Here is a 5,780-nt window from a genome sequence, read left to right as displayed (position 1 = left end):
ATGTAGGGTCTAAACTGTTTAATGGACCAATATTGTAGTGATACCTTTGTATGTTCTCTTCATGCAGTATTTGTTCAATACAATCACGTTCCATCTTCAAGTGCGAAGATTTTTTTTCTCCTGACATTTTGTCTGGGTGTTGATGCAACTTTATATTTGATGTAAATTGTACGATTTTCTATGGAGGCGACGTTACAGAGCCATTTAATATATTTTCAAGTTCAGTTCACTGGATGTTGTCGTTTTCTGTTAATGTTTCCCAGCCCTTGTAAAGTGCCAAAGCGTAACTGTTATTCAACCTCAGTTTTATAGCCATGTGCATTGTACAGTGTAATTTTTATTACGTTCTTATCATCGATATATTTGCTCCGTTTAAAACCAAAGAACTAATTTATTGGATGCATAGTATTTTTCTAAAACTCGAAATCTCTCTTTTTTTAAAAAGTGACAGTGCTGCATTGCCGGCCCAGGCCGTGGTGCCGTGAGCACTACTTCAGTCTGTAGTGGATTGTTTTAAGAACATTTCCTTTCTGAGTTCAGTTGATCTTAATTGCTGTATTTATCTGGAAAAAAAACCCCACAATAAATCAGTGTTGTTTTTTTTTTGCCTTACGTTAAAGTGACGTGGTGGATCTTTTTTGGTCTATTGCATGCTGGTTTGTTCTTGGCTTTTTGTCTGCTTGGTGCAGGATTTTCTGATTGTCTCCGCACAGATTTCTATTAAGGCTGCGATCACGTCTAAACCTATTTACTGCAGACTAGCTTACCAGAGTAGTAACAAGCTGCACGAGTTTAATTTGACTACCACACACCATGCCTTTACTGACAACTGTTCGGTTTCAACGCTGACAAATAACTTCTTAAATATCTAAAACTAAACGCATTTTTTTCAGTTCAGTAAATTCAAAGGACGTAATTCAAAGCAAGTCTATAACAAAAATGCAAAGGATCTGAGGTGAATTTATATACGTCTCAGCCCCTACCTTAAAGGACAATTTCATGCCCTTGTAAATTCATTTTGATTTTCCAAGCAATCAGGACATTTATTTATCTGGATAAAATGTACCTTTACAACTTTACTGATGTGTAAGCATAACTATTTCTTGCTGCTATCTTACATTATGCACAATTTCTTATTGATATATTTATATATCACAGAGCATCCGATCTGCAAGGTTGCCGAAATACTTAATCGTATTTACGTTTTAAAAGCCTTAGAACTTAGACATTTGGTACGGCGCACAAGTCCATTTACTGACAGACATAGTCATCAATTTCAGGTTCATTTAATCATATATTCAAAACCGAGCAAGCACCGATTTCTGCGGGTTGCACAAACAAACAAGTCATCTCATCTTAAATGATAAAACTTGGTTATGTTTGGCAGGAACTCACAGCAAAGCTGAAACGAGGACGATGTATTTTATTTTACAGATATTTTTAACTAATAGGCCTCAAAAAGCCTGGAGATGTTACCCTGAAACTGCAACTTCTAAAATATTGGATTTGGGTGGAAAAAAATGAAACTTTTCTGACAACCCAAATTTGCAAAATTCTGATTGTTACTGTGAATTTTAATATTAATTCCACACATAGTATTTGATGATTGTAACTTCTGATTCTAAATTTACTTAGATGTAGTGGCGTATTTCATGAAGGCAGCTATTGGTCTGCAGTGCACTGTATGGCTGTCATGTAAAGGCTGCGAAGGCCCATGGCCAAATGTTCATTCGGCAGACTCCATTATAAGCTAGCCTTGGCAGGTTTAGACCCGATGAAAGTTACTGGAAAGCGCATAAAGCAAGCCCGAGGTGTATTCTAATTGACCAAGAGGCGAGCTGTACAAATGAATGCATGAACGCGTTCCTCAGCGTACATGCGGGCTGTGTTTCAAATCGTGTCGTTCTATCTTCTCATGCACAGGCTCCGGGACCAACTGATGGCCTCGGCAGATAGTTGCACCTGTCATTAACAATATACTTGAAAGTCAGCTGCGAATAGAATGCGCAAACATCTGGCGTTGGGTAATCAAAACGGAAGTCTGTCTGGCGCTCTGGGATCCCATTGATTTGCATGATCCAAATAAACTAAATATGCCCAGTGCAAATTTGGAATAAATGATTCCTCTGTTTCTGTTGTATAAAAAAAAACTATGAGCTGTGCATGCAGTTTCATGCCAAGAACCAGGCATGGAAATTGCGTGCATATTTCGACAATCTGAGATCAATTTTCTGCTGGCGTTATTTTTTTTTAAATATAACTTTTCAATTTTCGCACGCTACCACACTGAACCCAGCATAACTGCGTCGAATATATTAAACAATTTGGCAAAGTTTAAAGTAAACGATTTTGAAGAGAAGGAGCGACTTAAATGTGGATAGTGTTTAACTTCGAGCTCACTATAAGGTGAGATGGGGATTTTACGTGTAATGCAACATGCCTTTATGTGCCACAGGCCTATAGGTCGAGCACCTTCAGCCCCTAATAACAATGAGTATTGAACCGGGATTAGTAAACTATCTGTCTACAAAGACACCTGAAGTCTATCTCAAAGGTGGTCCTAACAGATAAATGCCCCTATACGGAGTAAACTACTGTCTAATGCCATGCAGCAACTCGTGGACGGTGCCTTTGGCCCCGATTCTACAGCCTGTCTTCCCAGGATTTAATTTCTTCGTTTCATTATTTCTGTGAATAAATAATAAATTCCCATTTGCGTTTTAAAAATAAACGCCAGTCGACTTTGCAACGAGGATGATTAATGTGATCTGGATACAGGAATGAGCTTTTCCAAGTTTGGTATATAAACCATTAGTGAAGGGCTGTAATGATAACATTATACATAGGCGCGCCTACTGTAAAATCGGCACATTTCACATCTACTTTAATACGTTCTTGTGAATGTTTTATTATTTTGTTTAAATACAAAAAGAAGCCCATTTATGAGCCCTGTATAGAAATTATAGAATGCTACTTATACTGGTTGGCAAAGGAAATAATTGACAAACACCAACTCGTGTAGTAAGTGTGTGGATAAATGGCATCAAACGTCTTGCAGATATAATAACGCCATTGATTGAAAGTTATCCTCCAGGCACGGTTTTCGCACGGGACAAACAAACCTCACTTAAACAGTGTAATCGTTCGCATTTTCTACAAACTCTGAATGCTGTTCTTCATGCAACGTTGATTAGGCGGCCACCTGCCTTAAGGGCCAGTGTAGTTCATGACCGAGATAACAGCCGAATATTAGCATCAGTGTAATTTTATATATTGGATAGTATATTTTTTACGAGGGGAAACACATGGTAATGCAATTGATACCCAGTATTCTTTAGATTCGCGATAAACCAAACTCAGACTAGAACATTCAAGAGTAAAGCTACTTTAAAAAAATGAAGCACGTTTCTAACACTGAGACACTGAGAGTCAGACCATTTACTTATTTAATTTTTTTGGAATTTACGTGAGCATTTAAACTATAAACTGACCAGTACAATATAGTGTTAAAAGTTTTAGCATTGATTACTACTATATTGCGCTAGACTGTTAATATGGACTGGGATGGTGACTTCTGCCATCGCTACCTTACTCCTTTTTCCGATTTTAATTTGGTCACATGTTGAAACATATATGGTGCAATAATTTCTTAACCTTTTGCCTACAGTGGGAAATATTTTCCACCTAATGTTCATACAGTACAATGCACATGCCGCTTCCCTTCGGGAAATGGACCCAAAGCTGCAGAAGGATTGATAATATGTACATTGTACATGGCTGGAGATTTGCTGTCAGCAATTTGGGAATGGCTGGCAATTATTTGTCATAGGGGCTGGGATTGTTCGCCTGAGAGCAGAGAAGGTTAAAGGGGTATTTGACAGAGGTGTTCAAAATCATGAAGGGTTTTGAGATTAAATACATTGTTCTTAAATAACGAGAAACTGTTTCCCGTGGCAGACTGATCGTTACCAGAGGCCACAGCATTTTGAGGCAATTCCTTGGCTAAAGAACCAAAGGCGAAATGTGGAAACGGATTTTTGATGCAGCGAGTTGTTATGATCTGGAATGCATTGCCCGAAAGGGTGGTGGAAGGAGATGCAATAGTAACTTTCAAAAGGGAATGGAATAAATACTTGAAGGGGGAAATCTGCAGAGCTGTGAGGAGAAAGCAGGGGAGTGGGACTAATTGGATAGCTCTTTCAAAGAGAGCGCACAAGCATGGCGGGCCGAATTGCCTCCTCCTGTGCTGTATTTTATTTATATAAAGTTGTATAAATTTTAATTTAAAGTTATTCCAGACACCAAAAAATCTTTGCCAGCTTTTCTTGAAAAAGAAAATTAAACTTTAAGAATGAGCAACGCTCAATGCGATCGATGAGATCCAACAACAGCAACAAGTCAACCCGTTTTAACAATTATTATTAATTTTAGTATGCATCTTTCTCCCCATACTTACACTGTGGTCAGACCTATAGATTTACATAGAGCCTTACCGTGTATCTCAGCACACTCTCAAAGCCCTTCACACATAAGAAATTACTCTGAAGTGCAGTGGCGGTTGTTAAGCAAATAATATAACATTAATAGAGTTAACAGCTCCATGGATACAGTAGTAGCGTGTAACTTGTTGCAGTGTGCTGCGAAATGTATAATCATTTATATGATTGTAAAAAGGGCATGAAATGGGGAACACAATATTAACACATAAAACACATCGTAGTTGGCCTAGTTGCGATCAAATATTTTAATATCATACATTGAGAAATGATTTTGACTGCAGATGATTTGTTAAATATTACTTAAAAAATTAAACACTTCAAACATATTACTGATTTTTTTTGGATGCTCCATAACAATAATTCGTACTTGGTTGGATCCGATCGAGACAGTTAATGTAATCAGTCTTAAGTCTGTCAGCGTTTATCCAGTCATGCAATCTCTGCGAAAGTCATTATTGCTTCTCAAATTTCAACTTGAAGTTAATTACTAAAATGACAAGCACAGTCCTTACTCGCTTCAGTCAAGCCTATCCGTGAAATACGTAGATTGCAGCCTGTGTTAACCTAAAATATAACGATCTTGAGGATTGTAATAATAACATAAATGATAATAATGAGAATAACAATCTTCACCGTGGCACATAAAGTTCTGCACTGACTCTCACACCCGACAACATCATCGTTTCCACGTGACAATTCCGGTCACATCTGGGATTGGATATCCTCTGTGTCAATATTTATTATTTTTATTAGTCTTGCCTAGATTTCCCCAGATGAGACGTTCAGTAAACTAACGACTTTCAAATAAATAGTCAAACTGAACAATTTTTTTTGACGAATAATACGAAAGTTGGGCGACTTTCAAGGTTACCTTTGTATGTGATCGAACTTGAGTAGGTTCAATACAACTCTGACTGCCGCGCAGCACACTCTCAGCTACTGCTGTCACACTACGGAGCTGGGAAAGATCTGTCACAAGCTGTTCCAAACACCGTTTAACACAAATCTAACTGACGAATTATATCAAGTATTGAGGTCCACCAAAATTAAAGATTTAATTTCACAAAAATTAAACAAAAAGTGTGTAAAAACTGGAGGAAAAATTTCAGTTTGTTGAGCTGAAAACCTTACTATATTAATATTTCGAAATGTGTAAATTTCAGTTATTTTAGAGACAAATCAAGCTCGTTCGATTGACATTTTAATTTAAAAAAGGAAAAAAATGCACATATTAGCGACCACATTGAGGAAAAGAGCATAGAAAGAGAATCCTGAACCAAA

The sequence above is a fragment of the Pristiophorus japonicus genome, chromosome 13 (assembly GCF_044704955.1).
Source record: "Pristiophorus japonicus isolate sPriJap1 chromosome 13, sPriJap1.hap1, whole genome shotgun sequence".
Lineage (NCBI taxonomy): Eukaryota > Metazoa > Chordata > Chondrichthyes > Pristiophoridae > Pristiophorus > Pristiophorus japonicus.
Note: the sequence above shows the minus strand (reverse complement) of the source record.